Source organism: Phyllobates terribilis, unplaced genomic scaffold (genome assembly GCF_046119375.1).
Source record: "Phyllobates terribilis strain yellow unplaced genomic scaffold, ASM4611937v1 Scaffold_1__5_contigs__length_1240528914, whole genome shotgun sequence".
NCBI lineage: Eukaryota > Metazoa > Chordata > Amphibia > Anura > Dendrobatidae > Phyllobates > Phyllobates terribilis.
In genome coordinates this window covers 685,774,240-685,794,608 of record NW_027362761.1, presented here as the reverse complement: position 1 = coordinate 685,794,608, position 20,369 = coordinate 685,774,240, and positions in this window count along the sequence as shown.

Below are 20,369 nucleotides of genomic sequence, written 5' to 3'. Positions count from 1 at the left end.
GTTCTCGGCATTCCGCTGATGTTTAATATTGCTTTTGGAACTTTTCCATTGTTCTCTGAATTACTCTGATTTTTAACAATGAGCTTGGAACTCTTCCATTGTTCTCAGAATTCCGCTGATGTTTAAAAATGCTTAGGAACACTTACATTGTTCTCGGTATTCCGCTGAAGTTTAAAAAAGCTTTGGAACTCTTCCATTGTCCTCAGAATTCCGCTGATGTTTATCAATGCTTTTGGAACTCTTCCATTGATCTCGGAATTCCGCTGATGTTTATCAATGCTTTTGGAACTCTTCCATTGTTCTCAGAATTCTGCTGAAGTTGAAAAATGCTTTGGAACTCTTCCATTGTTCTCAGAATTCCGCTGATGTATAAAAATGATTTGGAACTCTTCCATTGTTCTTGGAATTCCGCTGATGTTTAACAATGCTTTAAAACTCTTCCATTGTTCTCAGAATTCTGCTCAAGTTTAAAAATGCTTAGGAACTCTTCCATTATTCTCGCAATTCAGCTGAAGTTTAAAAAAGCTTTGGAACTATTCCATTGTTCTCGGAAATCCGCTAATTTTTAACAATGCTTTTGGAATTCTTCCATTGTTCTCAGAATTCAGCTGATGTTTAACAATACTTTTGGAACTCTTCCATTGTTCTCAGAATTCCGCTGATGTTTAAAAATGCTTTGGAACTCTTCCATTGCACTCGGAATTCCGCTGAAGTTTAAAAAAGCTTTTTAACTCTTCCATTGTTCGCGGAATTCCAATAAAGCATAAAAATGCTTTGGAACTCTTCCACTATTCTCGGATTTCTGTTGAAGTTTAAAAATGCTTTGGAACTCTTCCGTTATTCTGGGAATTCTGATGAAGTTTAAAAATGCTTTGGAACTCTTCCATTGTTCTCACAATTCCGCTGCAGTTTAATAAAGCTTTGGAACTCTTCCATTGTTCTCGGAATTCTGCTGATGTTTAACAATGCTTTTGGAACTCTTCCATTGTTTTCTGAATTTCACTGATGTTTAACAATGCTTTGGAACTCTTCAATTGTTCTCAGAATTCTGCTGAAGTTAAAAAATGCTTTGGAACTCTTCCATTGTTCTCGGAATTCCGCTGATGTTTAACAATCCTTTGGATCTCTTAGATTGTTCACCAAATTCTGCTGAAGTTTAAATATGCTTTGGAACTCTTCCATTTTTCTCGGAAATCCTCTGATGTTTAACAATGCTTTTGGAACTCTTCCATTGTCTTCGTAATTCCGCTGATGTTTAACAATGCTTTGGAACTCTTCCATTGTTCTCAGAATTCTGCTGAAGTTTAAAAATGCTTTGGAACTCTTCCATTATTCTAGCAATTCCGCTGAAGTTTAAAAAAGCATTGGAACTCTTCAATTGTTCTCGGAATTCCGCTAATTTTTAACAATGCTTTTGGAATTCTTCCATTGTTCTCAGAATTCAGCTGATGTTTAACAATGCTTTGGTTACTCTTCCATTGTTCTCGGAATTCCAATGAAGGTTAAAAATGCTTTGGAACTCTTCAATTATTCTCGCAATTCTGTTGAAGTTTAAAAATGCTTTGGAACTCTTCCGTTGTTCTGGGCATTCTGATGAAGTTTAAAAATGCTTTGAAACTCTTCCATTGTTCTCGGAAATCCTCTCATGTTTAACAATGCTATGGAACTCTTCCATTGTTCACGGAATTCGGCTGAAGTTTAAAAATGCTTTGGAACTCATTAATTGTTCTCGGAATTCCGCTGTAGTTTAAAAAAGCTTTGGAACTCTTCAATTGTTTTTATAATTCCGCTAATGTTTAACAATGTTTTGGAATTCATCCATTAGTCTCTGAATTCCGCTGATGTTTAACAATGCTTTTGTAAATCTTCCATTGTTCTCGGCAATTCCAATGAAGCTGAAAAATGCTTTGGAACTCTTCCATTATTCTCGGATTTCTGTTGAAGTTTAAAAATGCTTTGGAACTCTTCAGTTGTTCTGGGAATTCTGATGAAGTTTTAAAATGCTTTGGAACTCTTCCATTGTTCTCGGAAATCCGCTGTTGTTTAACAATGCTTTGGAACTCATCCATTGTTCTGGGAATTCTGCTGAAGTTTAAAAATGCTTTGGAACTCTTTCATTGTTCTGGGAATTCTACTGAAGTTTAAAAATGCTTTTGATCTCTTCCATTGTTTTGGGAATTCTGCTGAAGTTTAAAAATGCTTTGTAACTCTTCCATTGTTCTGGGAATTCTGCTGAAGTTTAAAAATGCTTTGGATCTCTTCTATTGTTCTGGGAATTCTGCTGAAGTTTAAAAATGCTTTGGAACTCTTTCATTTGTCTCCGAATTCTGCTGAAGTTTAAAAATGCTTTGGAACTCTTCCATTGTTCTCGGAATTCCACTGAAGTTTAACAATGCTTTGGAACTCTTCCATTGTTCTCGGAATTCTGCTGAAGTGTAAAAATGCTTTAGAACTCTTCCATTGTTCTCAGAATTCCGCTAATGTTTAACAATGCATTGCAACTCTTCCACTGTTCTCAGAATTCCGATGATGTTTAACAATGCTTTGGAACTCTTCCATTGTTCTTGGAATTCCGCTGATGTTTAACAATGCTTTTGGAACTCTTCCATTGTTTTCGTAATTCCGCTGATGTTTAACAATGCTTTGAAACTCTTCCATTGTTCTCAGAATTCTGCTGAAGTTTAAAAATGCTTTGGAACTCTTCCATTATTCTCGCAATTCCGCTGAAGTTTAAAAAAGCTTTGGAACTCTTCAATTGTTCTCGGAATTCTGCTAATTTTTAACAATGCTTTTGGAATTCTTCCATTGTTCTCAGAATTCAGCTGATGTTTAACAATGCTTTTGGAACTCTTCCATTGTTCTCAGAATTCCGCTGATGTTTAAAAATGCTTTGGAACTCTTCCATTGCACTCGGAATTCCGCTGAAGTTTAAAAAAGCTTTTTAACTCATCCATTGTTCGCGGAATTCCAATGAAGCTTAAAAATGCTTTGGAACTCTTCCATTATTCTCGGATTTCTGTTGAAGTTTAAAAATGCTTTTGGAACTCTTCCGTTGTTCTGGGAATTCTGATGAAGTTTAAAAATGCTCTGGGAATCTTCCATTGTTCTCGCAATTCCGCTGAAGTTTAAAAAAGCTTTGGAACTCTTCCATTGTTCTCGGAATTCTGCTGATGTTTAACAATGCTTTTGGAACTCTTCCATTGTTTTCTGAATTTCGCTGATGTTTAACAATACTTTGGAACTTTTCAATTGTTCTCAGAATTCTGCTGAAGTTTAAAAATGCTTTGGAACTCTTTCATTTTTCTCTGAATTCCGCTGATGTTTAACAATGCTTTGGTACTCTTCCATTGTTCAAGGAATTCCGCTGAAGTTTAACAATGCTTTGGAACTCTTTCATTTTTCTCTGAATTCCGCTGATGTTTAACAATGCTTTGGTACTATTCCATTGTTCTCGGAATTCTGCTGATGTTTAACAATGCTTTTGGAACTCTTACATTGTTTTCTGAATTTCACTGATGTTTAACAATGCTTTGGAACTCTTCAATTGTTCTCAGAATTCTGCTGAAGTTTAAAAATGCTTTGGAACTCTTCCATTGTTCTCGGAATTCTGCTGAAGTTTAAAAATGCTTTGGAACTCTTCCATTGTTCTCGGAATTCCGCTGATGTTTAACAATCCTTTGGATCTCTTAGATTGTTCACCAAATTCTGCTGAAGTTTAAATATGCTTTGGAACTCTTCCATTTTTCTCGGAAATCCTCTGATGTTTAACAATGCTTTTGGAACTCTTCCATTGTCTTCGTAATTCCGCTGATGTTTACCAATGCTTTGGAACTCTTCCATTGTTCTCAGAATTCTGCTGAAGTTTAAAAATGCTTTGGAACTCTTCCATTATTCTAGCAATTCCGCTGAAGTTTAAAAAAGCATTGGAACTCTTCAATTGTTCTCGGAATTCCGCTAATTTTTAACAATGCTTTTGGAATTCTTCCATTATTCTCAGAATTCAGCTGATGTTTAACAATGCTTTGGTTACTATTCCATTGTTCTCGGAATTCCAATGAAGGTTAAAAATGCTTTGGAACTCTTCAATTATTCTCGCAATTCTGTTGAAGTTTAAAAATGCTTTGGAACTCTTCCGTTGTTCTCGGAAATCTGCTGATGTTTAACAATGCTTTTGGAACTCTTCCATTGTTTTCTGAATTTCGCTGATGTTTAACAATACTTTGGAACTTTTCAATTGTTCTCAGAATTCTGCTGAAGTTTAAAAATGCTTTGGAACTCTTTCATTTTTCTCTCAATTCCTCTGATGTTTAACAATGCTTTGGTACTCTTCCATTGTTCAAGGAATTCCGCTGAAGTTTAACAATGCTTTGGAACTCTTTCATTTTTCTCTGAATTCCGCTGATGTTTAACAATGCTTTGGTACTCTTCCATTGTTCTCGGAATTCTGCTGATGTTTAACAATGCTTTTGGAACTCTTCCATTGTTTTCTGAATTTCACTGATGTTTAACAATGCTTTGGAACTCTTCAATTGTTCTCAGAATTCTGCTGAAGTTTAAAAATGCTTTGGAACTCTTCCATTGTTCTCGGAATTCTGCTGAAGTTTAAAAATGCTTTGGAACTCTTTCATTTGTCTCCGAATTCTGCTGAAGTTTAACAATGCTTTGGAACTCTTGCATTTTTCTCGGAATTCTGCTGAAGTTTAAAAATGCTTTGGAACTCTTCCATTGTTCTCGAAATTCCACTGAAGTTTAACAATGCTTTGGAACTCTTCCATTGTTCTCGGAATTCTGCTGAAGTGTAAAAATGCTTTAGAACTCTTCCATTGTTCTCAGAATTCCGCTAATGTTTAACAATGCATTGCAACTCTTCCACTGTTCTCAGAATTCCGATGATGTTTAACAATGCTTTGGAACTCTTCCATTGTTCTTGGAATTCCGCTGATGTTTAACAATTCTTTTGGAACTCTTCCATTGTTTTCGTAATTCCGCTGATGTTTAACAATGCTTTGAAACTCTTCCATTGTTCTCAGAATTCTGCTGAAGTTTAAAAATGCTTTGCAACTCTTCCATTATTCTCGCAATTCCGCTGAAGTTTAAAAAAGCTTTGGAACTCTTCAATTGTTCTCGGAATTCTGCTAATTTTTAACAATGCTTTTGGAATTCTTCCATTGTTCTCAGAATTCAGCTGATCTTTAACAATGCTTTTGGAACTCTTCCATTGTTCTCAGAATTCCGCTGATGTTTAAAAATGCTTTGGAACTCTTCCATTGCACTCGGAATTCCGCTGAAGTTTAAAAATGCTTTTTAACTCATCCATTGTTCGCGGAATTCCAATGAAGCTTAAAAATGCTTTGGAACTCTTCCATTATTCTCGGATTTCTGTTGAAGTTTAAAAATGCTTTGGAACTCTTCCGTTGTTCTGGGAATTCTGATGAAGTTTAAAAATGCTCTGGAACTCTTCCATTGTTCTCGCAATTCCGCTGAAGTTTAAAAAAGCTTTGGAACTCTTCCATTGTTCTCGGAATTCTGCTGATGTTTAACAATGCTTTTGGAACTCTTCCATTGTTTTCTGAATTTCGCTGATGTTTAACAATACTTTGGAACTTTTCAATTGTTCTCAGAATTCTGCTGAAGTTTAAAAATGCTTTGGAACTCTTTCATTTTTCTCTGAATTCCGCTGATGTTTAACAATGCTTTGGTACTCTTCCATTGTTCAATGAATTCCGCTGAAGTTTAACAATGCTTTGGAACTCTTGCATTTTTCTCGGAATTCTGCTGAAGTTTAAAAATGCTTTGGAACTCTTCCATTGTTCTCGAAATTCCACTGAAGTTTAACAATGGTTTGGAACTCTTCCATTGTTCTCGGAATTCTGCTGAAGTGTAAAAATGCTTTAGAACTCTTCCATTGTTCTCAGAATTCCGCTGATGTTTAACAATGCATTGCAACTCTTCCACTGTTCTCAGAATTCCGATGAAGTTTAACAATGCTTTGGAACTCTTCTATTGTTCTCGGAATTCTGCTGATTTTTATTAATCCTTTGGATCTCTTAGATTGTTCACCAAATTCTGCTGAAGTTTAAATATGCTTTGGAACTCTTCCATTGTTCTCGGAATTCTGCTGAAGTTTAAAAAAGCTTTAGAACTCTTCCATTGTTCTCAGAATTCCGCTGATGTTTAACAATGCATTGCAACTCTTCCACTGTTCTCAGAATTCCGATGATGTTTAACAATGCTTTGGAACTCTTCCATTTTTCTCGGAAATCCTCTGATGTTTAACAATGCTTTTGGAACTCTTCCATTGTTTTCGTAATTCCGCTGATGTTTAACAATGCTTTGGAACACTTCCATTGTTCTCAGAATTCTGCTGAAGTTTAAAAATGTTTTGGAACTCTTCCATTATTCTTGCAATTCCGCTGAAGTTTAAAAAAGCATTGGAACTCTTCAATTGTTCTCGGAATTCCGCTAATTTTTAACAATGCTTTTGGAATTCTTCCATTGTTCTCAGAATTCAGCTGATAGTTAACAATGCTTTTGTTACTCTTCCATTGTTCTCGGAATTCCAATGAAGGTTAAAAATGCTTTGGAACTCTTCAATTATTCTCGCAATTCTGTTGAAGTTTAAAAATGCTTTGGAACTCTTCCGTTGTTCTGGGCATTCTGTCGAAGTTTAAAAATGCTTTGGAACTCTTCCATTGTTCTTGGAAATCCTCTCATGTTTAACAATGCTTTGGAACTCTTCCATTGTTCACGGAATTCAGCTGAAGTTTAAAAATGCTTTGGAACTCATCCATTTTTCTCGGAATTCCGCTGTAGTTTAAAAAAGCTTTGGAACTCTTCAATTGTTTTTATAATTCCGCTAATGTTTAACAATGTTTTGGAATTCTTCCATTAGTTTCTGAATTCCGCTGATGTTTAACAATGCTTTTGTAAATCTTCCAATGTTCTCGGCAATTCCAATGAAGCTTAAAAATACTTTGGAACTCTTCCATTATTCTCGGATTTCTGTTGAAGTTTAAAAATGCTTTGGAACTCTTCAGTTGTTCTGGGAATTCTGATGAAGTTTTAAAATGCTTTGGAACTCTTCCATTGTTCTCGGAAATCCGCTGTTGTTTAACAATGCTTTGGAACTCATCCATTGTTCTGGGAATTCTGCTGATGTGTAACAATGCTTTGGAACTCTTCCATTGTTCTTGGAATTCCGCTGTAGTTTAAAAAACTTTGGAACTCTTCCAATGTTCTCGGAATTCTGCTGAGTTTAAAAATGCTTTGGAACTCTTTCATTGTTCTCAGAATTCTACTGAAGTTTAAAAATGCTTTTGATCTCTTCCATTGTTTTGGGAATTCTGCTGAAGTTAAAAAATGCTTTGGAACTCTTCTATTGTTCTGGGAATGCTGCTGAAGTTTAAAAATGCTTTGGAACTCTTTCATTTTTCTCCGAATTCCGCTGATGTTTAACAATGCTTTGGTACTCTTCCATTGTTCAAGGAATTCTGCTGAAGTTTAACAATGCTTTGGAACACTTGTATTTTTCTCGGAATTCTGCTGAAGTGTAAAAATGCTTTAGAACTCTTCCATTGTTCTCAGAATTCCGCTAATGTTTAACAATGCATTGCAACTCTTCCACTGTTCTCAGAATTCCGATGATGTTTAACAATGCTTTGGAACTCTTCCATTGTTCTCAGAATTCCGCTAATGTTTAACAATGCATTGCAGCTCTTCCACTGTTCTCAGAATTCCGATGATGTTTAACAATGCTTTGGAACTCTTCCATTGTTCTTGGAATTCCGCTGATGTTTAACAATGCTTTTGGAACTCTTCCATTGTTTTCGTAATTCCGCTGATGTTTAACAATGCTTTGGAACACTTCCATTGTTCTCAGAATTCTGCTGAAGTTTAAAAATGCTTTGGAACTCTTCCATTATTCTTGCAATTCCGCTGAAGTTTAAAAAAGCATTGGAACTCTTCAATTGTTCTCGGAATTCCGCTAATTTTTAACAATGCTTTTGGAATTCTTCCATTGTTCTCAGAATTCAGCTGATAGTTAACAATGCTTTTGTTACTCTTCCATTGTTCTCGGAATTCCAATGAAGGTTAAAAATGCTTTGGAACTCTTCAATTATTCTCGCAATTCTGTTGAAGTTTAAAAATGCTTTGGAACTCTTCCGTTGTTCTGGGCATTCTGATGAAGTTTAAAAATGCTTTGGAACTCTTCCATTGTTCTCGGAAATCCTCTCATGTTTAACAATGCTTTGGAACTCTTCCATTGTTCACGGAATTCAGCTGAAGTTTAAAAATACTTTGGAACTCATCCATTTTTCTCGGAATTCCGCTGTAGTTTAAAAAAGCTTTGGAACTCTTCAATTGTTTTTATAATTCCGCTAATGTTTAACAATGTTTTGGAATTCTTCCATTAGTTTCTGAATTCCGCTGATGTTTAACAATGCTTTTGTAAATCTTCCAATGTTCTCGGCAATTCCAATGAAGCTTAAAAATACTTTGGAACTCTTCCATTATTCTCGGATTTCTGTTGAAGTTTAAAAATGCTTTGGAACTCTTCAGTTGTTCTGGGAATTCTGATGAAGTTTTAAAATGCTTTGGACCTCTTCCATTGTTCTCGGAAATCCGCTGTTGTTTAACAATGCTTTGGAACTCATCCATTGTTCTGGGAATTCTGCTGATGTGTAACAATGCTTTGGAACTCTTCCATTGTTCTTGGAATTCCGCTGTAGTTTAAAAAACTTTGGAACTCTTCCAATGTTCTCGGAATTCTGCTGAGTTTAAAAATGCTTTGGAACTCTTTCATTGTTCTCAGAATTCTACTGAAGTTTAAAAATGCTTTTGATCTCTTCCATTGTTTTGGGAATTCTGCTGAAGTTAAAAAATGCTTTGGAACTCTTCTATTGTTCTGGGAATGCTGCTGAAGTTTAAAAATGCTTTGGAACTCTTTCATTTTTCTCCGAATTCCGCTGATGTTTAACAATGCTTTGGTACTCTTCCATTGTTCAAGGAATTCTGCTGAAGTTTAACAATGCTTTGGAACACTTGTATTTTTCTCGGAATTCTGCTGAAGTTTAAAAATGCTTTGGAACTCTTCCATTATTCTTGCAATTCCGCTGAAGTTTAAAAAAGCATTGGAACTCTTCAATTGTTCTCGGAATTCCGCTAATTTTTAACAATGCTTTTGGAATTCTTCCATTGTTCTCAGAATTCAGCTGATAGTTAACAATGCTTTTGTTACTCTTCCATTGTTCTCGGAATTCCAATGAAGGTTAAAAATGCTTTGGAACTCTTCAATTATTCTCGCAATTCTGTTGAAGTTTAAAAATGCTTTGGAACTCTTCCGTTGTTCTGGGCATTCTGATGAAGTTTAAAAATGCTTTGGAACTCTTCCATTGTTCTCGGAAATCCTCTCATGTTTAACAATGCTTTGGAACTCTTCCATTGTTCACGGAATTCAGCTGAAGTTTAAAAATGCTTTGGAACTCATCCATTTTTCTCGGAATTCCGCTGTAGTTTAAAAAAGCTTTGGAACTCTTCAATTGTTTTTATAATTCCGCTAATGTTTAACAATGTTTTGGAATTCTTCCATTAGTTTCTGAATTCCGCTGATGTTTAACAATGCTTTTGTAAATCTTCCAATGTTCTCGGCAATTCCAATGAAGCTTAAAAATACTTTGGAACTCTTCCATTATTCTCGGATTTCTGTTGAAGTTTAAAAATGCTTTGGAACTCTTCAGTTGTTCTGGGAATTCTGATGAAGTTTTAAAATGCTTTGGAACTCTTCCATTGTTCTCGGAAATCCGCTGTTGTTTAACAATGCTTTGGAACTCATCCATTGTTCTGGGAATTCTGCTGATGTGTAACAATGCTTTGGAACTCTTCCATTGTTCTTGGAATTCCGCTGTAGTTTAAAAAACTTTGGAACTCTTCCAATGTTCTCTGAATTCTGCTGAGTTTAAAAATGCTTTGGAACTCTTTCATTGTTCTCAGAATTCTACTGAAGTTTAAAAATGCTTTTGATCTCTTCCATTGTTTTGGGAATTCTGCTGAAGTTAAAAAATGCTTTGGAACTCTTCTATTGTTCTGGGAATGCTGCTGAAGTTTAAAAATGCTTTGGAACTCTTTCATTTTTCTCCGAATTCCGCTGATGTTTAACAATGCTTTGGTACTCTTCCATTGTTCAAGGAATTCTGCTGAAGTTTAACAATGCTTTGGAACACTTGTATTTTTCTCGGAATTCTGCTGAAGTGTAAAAATGCTTTAGAACTCTTCCTTTTTCTCAGAATTCCGCTAATGTTTAACAATGCATTGCAACTCTTCCACTGTTCTCAGAATTCCGATGATGTTTAACAATGCTTTGGAACTCTTCCATTGTTCTCAGAATTCCGCTAATGTTTAACAATGCATTGCAGCTCTTCCACTGTTCTCAGAATTCCGATGATGTTTAACAATGCTTTGGAACTCTTCCATTGTTCTTGGAATTCCGCTGATGTTTAACAATGCTTTTGGAACTCTTCCATTGTTTTCGTAATTCCGCTGATGTTTAACAATGCTTTGAAACTCTTCCATTGTTCTCAGAATTCTGCTGAAGATTAAAAATGCTTTGGAACTCTTCCATTATTCTCGCAATTCCGCTGAAGTTTAAAAAAGCTTTGGAACTCTTCAATTGTTCTCGGAATTCTGCTAATTTTTAACAATGCTTTTGGAATTCTTCCATTGTTCTCAGAATTCAGCTGATGTTTTACAATGCTTTTGGAACTCTTCCATTGTTCTGAGAATTCAGCTGATGTTTAAAAATGCTTTGGAACTCTTCCATTGCACTCGGAATTCCGCTGAAGTTTAAAAAAGCTTTTTAACTCATCCATTGTTCGCGGAATTCCAATGAAGCTTAAAAATGCTTTGGAACTCTTCCATTATTCTCGGATTTCTGTTGAAGTTTAAAAATGCTTTGGAACTCTTCCTTTGTTCTGGGAATTCTGATGAAGTTTAAAAATGCTCTGGAACTCTTCCATTGTTCTCGCAAATCCACTGAAGTTTAAAAATCTTTGGAACTCTTCCATTGTTCTCGGAATTCTGCTGATGTTTAACAATGCTTTTGGAACTCTTCCATTGATTTCTGAATTTCGCTGATGTTTAACAATACTTTGGAACTTTTCAATTGTTCTCAGAATTCTGCTGAAGTTTAACAATGCTTTGGAACTCTTGCATTTTTCTCGGAATTCTGCTGAAGTTTAAAAATGCTTTGGAACTCTTGAATTGTTCTCGAAATTCCACTGAAGTTTAACAATGCTTTGGAACTCTTCCATTGTTCTCGGAATTCTGCTGAAGTGTAAAAATGCCTTAGAACTCTTCCATTGTTCTCAGAATTCTGCTGATGTTTAAAAATGCATTGCAACTCTTCCACTGTTCTCAGAATTCCGATGAAGTTTAACAATGCTTTGGAACTCTTTTATTGTTCTCGGAATTCCGCTGATGTTTAACAATCCTTTGGATCTCTTAGATTGTTCACCAAATTCTGCTGAAGTTTAAATATGCTTTGGAACTCTTCCATTGTTCTCGAAATTCCGCTGAAGTTCAACAATGCTTTGGAACTCTTCCATTGTTCTCGGAATTCTGCTGAAGTGTAAAAAAGCTTTAGAACTCTTCCATTGTTCTCAGAATTCCGCTGATGTTTAACAATGCATTGCAACTCTTCCACTGTTCTCAGAATTGCGATGATGTTTAACAATGCTTTGGAACTCTTCCATTTTTCTCGGAAATCCTCTGATGTTTAACAATGCTTTTGGAACTCTTCCATTGTTTTCGTAATTCCGCTGATGTTTAAAAAAGCATTGGAACTCTTCAATTGTTTTTATAATTCCGCTAATGTTTAACATTGCTTTTGGAATTCTTCCATTGTTCTCAGAATTCCAATGAAGGTTAAAAATGCTTTGGAACTCTTCAATTATTCTCGCAATTCTGTTGAAGTTTAAAAATGCTTTGGAACTCTTCCGTTGTTCTGGGCATTCTGATGAAGTATAAAAATGCTTTGGAACTCTTCCATTGTTCTCGGAAATCCTCTCATGTTTAACAATGCTTTGGAACTCTTCCATTGTTCACGGAATTCGGCTGAAGTTTAAAAATGCTTTGGAACTCATCCATTGTTCTCGGAATTCCGCTGTAGTTTAAAAAAGCTTTGGAACTCTTCAATTGTTTTTATAATTCCGCTAATGTTTAACAATGTTTTGGAATTCTTCCATTAGTCTCTGAATTCCGCTGATGTTTAACCATGCTTTTGTAAATCTTCCATTGTTTTCGGCAATTCCAATGAAGCTTAAAAATGCTTTGGAACTCTTCCATTATTCTCGGATTTCTGTTGAAGTTTAAAAATGCTTTGGAACTCTTCAGTTGTTCTGGGAATTCTGATGAAGTTTTAAAATGCTTTGGAACTCTTCCATTGTTCTCGGAAATCCGCTGTTGTTTAACAATGCTTTGGAACTCATCCATTGTTCTGGGAATTCTGCTGATGTGTAACAATGCTTTGGAACTCTTCCATTGTTCTTGGAATTCCGCTGTAGTTTAAAAAACTTTGGAACTCTTCCAATGTTCTCGGAATTCTGCTGAAGTTTAAAAATGCTTTGGAACTCTTTCATTGTTCTGGGAATTCTACTGAAGTTTAAAAATGCTTTTGATCTCTCCCATTGTTTTGGGAATTCTGCTGAAGTTTAAAAATGCTTTGGAACTCTTCCATTGTTCTGGGAATTCTGCTGAAGTTTAAAAATACTTTGGAACTCTTCTATTGTTCTGGGAATTCTGCTGAAGTTTAAAAATGCTTTGGAACTCTTTCATTTTTCTCCGAATTCCGCTGATGTTTAAGAATGCTTTGGTACTCTTCCATTGTTCAAGGAATTCTGCTGAAGTTTAACAATGCTTTGGAACTCTTGCATTGTTCTCGAAATTCCACTGAAGTTTAACAATGCTTTGGAACTCTTCCATTGTTCTCGGAATTCTGCTGAAGTGTAAAAATGCTTTAGAACTCTTCCATTGTTCTCAGAATTCCGCTAATGTTTAACAATGCATTGCAACTCTTCCACTGTTCTCAGAATTCCGATGATGTTTAACAATGCTTTGGAACTCTTCCATTGTTCTTGGAATTCCGCTGATGTTTAACAATGCTTTTGGAACTCTTCCATTGTTTTCGTAATTCCGCTGATGTTTAACAATGCTTTGAAACTCTTCCATTGTTCTCAGAATTCTGCTGAAGTGTAAAAATGCTTTGGAACTCTTCCATTATTCTCGCAATTCCGCTGAAGTTTAAAAAAGCTTTGGAACTCTTCAATTGTTCTCGGAATTCTGCTAATTTTTAACAATGCTTTTGGAATTCTTCCATTGTTCTCAGAATTCAGCTGATGTTTAACAATGCTTTTGGAACTCTTCCATTGTTCTCAGAATTCCGCTGATGTTTAAAAATGCTTTGGAACTGTTCCATTGCACTCGGAATTCCGCTGAAGTTTAAAAAAGCTTTTTAACTCATCCATTGTTCGCGGAATTCCAATGAAGCTTAAAAATGCTTTGGAACTCTTCCATTATTCTCGGATTTCTGTTGAAGTTTAAAAATGCTTTGGATCTCTTCCTTTGTTCTGGGAATTCTGATGAAGTTTAAAAATGCTCTGGAACTCTTCCATTGTTCTCGCAATTCCGCTGAAGTTTAAAAAAGCTTTGGAACTCTTCCATTGTTCTCGGAATTCTGCTGATGTTTAACAATGCTTTTGGAACTCTTCCATTGTTTTCTGAATTTCGCTGATGTTTAACAATACTTTGGAACTTTTCAATTGTTCTCAGAATTCTGCTGAAGTTTAAAAATGCTTTGGAACTCTTTCATTTTTCTCTGAATTCCGCTGATGTTTAACAATGCTTTGGTACTCTTCCATTGTTCAAGGAATTCCGCTGAAGTTTAACAATGCTTTAGAACTCTTGCATTTTTCTCGGAATTCTGCTGAAGTTTAAAAATGCTTTGGAACACTTCCATTGTTCTCGGAATTCTGCTGAAGTGTAAAAATGCTATAGAACTCTTCCATTGTTCTCAGAATTCCGCTGATGTTTAGCAGTGCATTGCAACTCTTCCACTGTTCTCAGAATTCCGATGAAGTTTAACAATGCTTTGGAACTCTTCTATTGTTCTCGGAATTCTGCTGATGTTTAACAATCCTTTGGATCTCTTAGATTGTTCACTAAATTCTGCTGAAATTTAAATATGCTTTGGAACTCTTCCATTGTTCTCGAAATTCCGCTGAAGTTCAACAATGCTTTGGAACTCTTCCATTGTTCTCGGAATTCTGCTGAAGTGTAAAAAAGCTTTAGAACTCTTCCATTGTTCTCAGAATTCCGCTGATGTTTATCAATGCATTGCAACTCTTCCACTGTTCTCAGAATTCCGATGATGTTTAACAATGCTTTGGAACTCTTCCATTTTTCTCGGAAATCCTCTGATGTTTAACAATGCTTTTGGAACTCTTCCATTGTTTTCGTAATTCCGCTGATGTTTAACAATGCTTTGGAACTCTTCCATTGTTCTCAGAATTCTGCTGAAGTTTAAAAATGCTTTGGAACTCTTCCATTATTCTTGCAATTCCGCTGAAGTTTAAAAAAGCATTGGAGCTCTTCAATTGTTCTCGGAATTCCGCTAATTTTTAACAATGCTTTTGGAATTCTTCCATTGTTCTCAGAATTCCAATGAAGGTTAAAAATGCTTTGGAACTCTTCAATTATTCTCGCAGTTCTGTTGAAGTTTAAAAATGCTTTGGAACTCTTACGTTGTTCTGGGCATTCTGATGAAGTTTAAAAATGCTTTGGAACTCTTCCATTGTTCTCGGAAATCCTCTCATTCGGCTGAAGTTTAAAAATGCTTTGGAACTCATCCATTGTTCTCGGAATTCCGCTGTAGTTTAAAAAAGCTTTGGAACTCTTCAATTGTTTTTATAATTCTGCTAATGTTTAACAATGTTTTGGAATTCTTCCATTAGTCTCTGAATTCCGCTGATGTTTAACAATGCTTTTGTAATTCTTCCATTGTTCTCGGCAATTCCAATGAAGCTTAACCCCTTACTTACCGGGGACGTATTAGTACGCATATTTGCGTACCCTCCGTTCAGTGAGGGCTGCTGCGCTGAGCCCTCACTGAACGGAGAACATGTCAGCTGATTCTTACAGCTGACATGTGCCCGCAACAGCCTCGGGTGGAATCGCGATCCACCCGCGGCTGTTAACCTGTTAAGTGCTGCTGTCAATCTCCGACAGCAGCATTTAACGCGCGCTTCCTGGTAGCGCGTCATAAGCCCCGCCCACCGGCGACCCCGTCACGTGATCGCGGGTCGCCGATGGGCGTGCATGACAACCCAGGGTCTGCAGCAGACGCCTGTGGTTGTCATGATCTTGTCGCTATGAGCGCCACCTAGTGGTCGGCGCTCATAGCACAGGACCATTTCTGCTGCATGCAGGGGACCTGCTCGTCCCCTGCATGCAGCAGAGGCGATCGGATAGTTGCTGCTTCTAGTCTCCTATGGAGACTATAGAAGCATGCAAAAAGTAAAAAAAAAAAGTTTTTAAAAATATTAAAAAAAATAAAAAAATATAAAAGTTTAAATCACCCCCCTTTCGCCCCATTCAAAGTAAAATATATAAAAAAAAACCCCACATACACATGTTTGGTATCGCCGCGTTCAGAATCGCCCATTCTATCAAAATAAAAAAGAATTAATCCGATCGGTAAACGGCGTAACGAGAAAAAAATTCTAAACGCCAGAATTACGTTTTTTGGTCGCCGCAAAATTGCAATAAAATGCAATAACGGGCGATAAAAACATCGGATCTACTCCATATGTTATCAAGAAAAACGTCAGCAAGCCGCGCAAAAAATAAGCCATCAACCAGCCCCAGATTACGAAAAATGGAGACGCTACAGGTCTCGGAAAATGGTGCTATTTTTTTATTTTTTTTTACCAAATTTTGGAATTTTTTTTCATCACTTAAATATAAAAGAACCTATACATGTTTGGTGTCTATGAACCCGTAATGACCTGTAGAATAAGAAGGGCAGGTCAGTTTTAGCATTCAGTGAACGTGGTAAAAAAAATAAATAAAAAACAACTGTGGTATTGCACTTTTTTTGCAATTTTACCGCACTTGGAATTTTTTTCCCGTTTTCCCGTACAGGATATGGTAAAACTAGTGATGGTGTTGAAAAGTACAACTCGTCCCGCAAAAAATAAGCCCTCACATGGCCATATTGACCAAAAAATAAAAACGCTATGGCTCTGGGAACAAGGGGAGCAAAAACGAAAATGCAAAAACGAAAAATGCTCCGGGGCTTAAGGGGTATGCTTTGGAACTCTTCCATTATTCTCAGATTTCTGTTGAAGTTTAAAAATGCTTTGGAACTCTTCAGTTGTTCTGGGAATTCTGATGAAGTTTTAAAATGCTTTGGAACTCTTCCATTGTTCTCGGAAATCCGCTGTTGTTTAACAATGCTTTGGAACTCATCCATTGTTCTGGGAATTCTGCTGATGTGTAACAATGCTTTGGAACTCTTCCATTGTTCTTGGAATTCCGCTGTAGTTTAAAAAACTTTGGAACTCTTCCAATGTTCTCGGAATTCTGCTGAAGTTTAAAAATGCTTTGGAACTCTTTCATTGTTCTGGGAATTCTACTGAAGTTTAAAAATGCTTTTGATTTCTTCCATTGTTTTGGGAATTCTGCTGAAGTTTAAAAATGCTTTGGAACTCTTCCATTGTTCTGGGAATTCTGCTGAAGTTTAAAAATGCTTTGGAACTCTTCTATTGTTCTGGGAATTCTGCTGAAGTTTAAAAATGCTTTGGAACTCTTTCATTTTTCTCCGAATTCCGCTGATGTTTAACAATGCTTTGGAACTCTTGCATTTTTCTCGGAATTCTGCTGAAGTGTAAAAATGCTTTAGAACTCTTCCATTGTTCTCAGAATTCCGCTAATGTTTAACAATGCATTGCAACTCTTCCACTGTTCTCAGAATTCCGATGATGTTTAACAATGCTTTGGAACTCTTCCATTGTTCTTGGAATTCCGCTGATGTTTAACAATGCTTTTGGAACTCTTCCATTGTTTTCGTAATTCCGCTGATGTTTAACAATGCTTTGAAATTCTTCCATTGTTCTCAGAATTCTGCTGAAGTTTAAAAATGCTTTGGAACTCTTCCATTATTCTCACAATTCCGCTGAAGTTTAAAAAAGCTTTGGAACTCTTCAATTGTTCTCGGAATTCTGCTAATTTTTAACAATGCTTTTGGAACTCTTCCATTGTTCTCAGAATTCCGCTGATGTTTAAAAATGCTTTGGAACTCTTCCATTCCACTCGGAATTCCGCTGAAGTTTAAAAAAGCTTTTTAACTCTTCCATTGTTCGCGGAATTCCAATGAAGCTTAAAAATGCTTTGGAACTCTTCCATTATTCTCGGATTTCTGTTGAAGTTTAAAAATGCTTTGGAAATCTTCCGTTGTTCTGGGAATTCTGATGAAGTTTAAAAATGCTCTGGAACTCTTCCATTGTTCTCGCAATTCCGCTGAAGTTTAAAAAAGCTTTGGAACTCTTCCATTGTTCTCGGAATTCTGCTGAAGTTTAACAATGCTTTTGGAACTCTTCCATTGTTTTCTGAATTTCGCTGATGTTTAACAATACTTTGGAACTCTTCTATTGTTCTCGGAATTCCTCTGATGTTTAACAATCATTTGAATCTCTTAGATTGTTCACCAAATTCTGCTGAAGTTTAAATATGCTTTGGAACTCTTCCATTGTTCTCGAAATTCCGCTGAAGTTCATCAATGCTTTGGAACTCTTCCATTGTTCTCGGAATTCTGCTGAAGTGTAAAAATGCTTTAGAACTCTTCCATTGTTCTCAGAATTCCGCTAATGTTTAACAATGCATTGCAACTCTTCCACTGTTCTCAGAATTCCGATGATGTTTAACAATGCTTTGGAACTCTTCCATTTTTCTTGGAAAACCTCTGATGTTTAACAATGCTTTTGGAACTCTTCCATTGTCTTCGTAATTCCGCTGATGTTTAACAATGCTTTTTTAACTCTTCCATTGTTCTCGGAATTCCAATGAAGGTTAAAAATGCTTTGGAACTCTTCAATTATTCTCGCAATTCTGTTGAAGTTTAAAAATGCTTTGGAACTCTTCCGTTGTTCTGGGCATTCTGATGAAGTTTAAAAATGCTTTGGAACTCTTCCATTGTTCTCGGAAATCCTCTCATGTTTAACAATGCTATGGAACTCTTCCATTGTTCACGGAATTCGGCTGAAGTTTAAAAATGCTTTGGAACTCATCCATTGTTCTCGGAATTCCGCTGTAGTTTAAAAAAGCTTTGGAACTCTTAAATTGTTTTTATAATTCCGCTAATGTTTAACAATGTTTTGGAATTCTTCCATTAGTCTCTGAATTCCGCTGATGATTAACAATGCTTTTGTAAATCTTCCATTGTTCTCGGCAATTCCAATGAAGCTGAAAAATGCTTTGGAACTCTTCCATTGTTCTCAGAATTCCGCTAATGTTTAACAATGCATTGCAACTCTTCCACTGTTCTCAGAATTCCGATGATGTTTAACAATGCTTTGGAACTCTTCCATTGTTCTTGGAATTCCGCTGATGTTTAACAATGCTTTTGGAACTCTTCCATTGTTTTCGTAATTCCGCTGATGTTTAACAATGCTTTGAAACTCTTCCATTGTTCTCAGAATTCTGCTGAAGTGTAAAAATGCTTTGGAACTCTTCCATTATTCTCGCAATTCCGCTGAAGTTTAAAAAAGCTTTGGAACTCTTCAATTGTTCTCGGAATTCTGCTAATTTTTAACAATGCTTTTGGAATTCTTCCATTGTTCTCAGAATTCAGCTGATGTTTAACAATGCTTTTGGAACTCTTCCATTGTTCTCAGAATTCCGCTGATGTTTAAAAATGCTTTGGAACTGTTCCATTGCACTCGGAATTCCGCTGAAGTTTAAAAAAGCTTTTTAACTCATCCATTGTTCGCGGAATTCCAATGAAGCTTAAAAATGCTTTGGAACTCTTCCATTATTCTCGGATTTCTGTTGAAGTTTAAAAATGCTTTGGATCTCTTCCTTTGTTCTGGGAATTCTGATGAAGTTTAAAAATGCTCTGGAACTCTTCCATTGTTCTCGCAATTCCGCTGAAGTTTAAAAAAGCTTTGGAACTCTTCCATTGTTCTCGGAATTCTGCTGATGTTTAACAATGCTTTTGGAACTCTTCCATTGTTTTCTGAATTTCGCTGATGTTTAACAATACTTTGGAACTTTTCAATTGTTCTCAGAATTCTGCTGAAGTTTAAAAATGCTTTGGAACTCTTTCATTTTTCTCTGAATTCCGCTGATGTTTAACAATGCTTTGGTACTCTTCCATTGTTCAAGGAATTCCGCTGAAGTTTAACAATGCTTTAGAACTCTTGCATTTTTCTCGGAATTCTGCTGAAGTTTAAAAATGCTTTGGAACACTTCCATTGTTCTCGGAATTCTGCTGAAGTGTAAAAATGCTATAGAACTCTTCCATTGTTCTCAGAATTCCGCTGATGTTTAGCAGTGCATTGCAACTCTTCCACTGTTCTCAGAATTCCGATGAAGTTTAACAATGCTTTGGAACTCTTCTATTGTTCTCGGAATTCTGCTGATGTTTAACAATCCTTTGGATCTCTTAGATTGTTCACTAAATTCTGCTGAAATTTAAATATGCTTTGGAACTCTTCCATTGTTCTCGAAATTCCGCTGAAGTTCAACAATGCTTTGGAACTCTTCCATTGTTCTCGGAATTCTGCTGAAGTGTAAAAAAGCTTTAGAACTCTTCCATTGTTCTCAGAATTCCGCTGATGTTTATCAATGCATTGCAACTCTTCCACTGTTCTCAGAATTCCGATGATGTTTAACAATGCTTTGGAACTCTTCCATTTTTCTCGGAAATCCTCTGATGTTTAACAATGCTTTTGGAACTCTTCCATTGTTTTCGTAATTCCGCTGATGTTTAACAATGCTTTGGAACTCTTCCATTGTTCTCAGAATTCTGCTGAAGTTTAAAAATGCTTTGGAACTCTTCCATTATTCTTGCAATTCCGCTGAAGTTTAAAAAAGCATTGGAGCTCTTCAATTGTTCTCGGAATTCCGCTAATTTTTAACAATGCTTTTGGAATTCTTCCATTGTTCTCAGAATTCCAATGAAGGTTAAAAATGCTTTGGAACTCTTCAATTATTCTCGCAGTTCTGTTGAAGTTTAAAAATGCTTTGGAACTCTTACGTTGTTCTGGGCATTCTGATGAAGTTTAAAAATGCTTTGGAACTCTTCCATTGTTCTCGGAAAT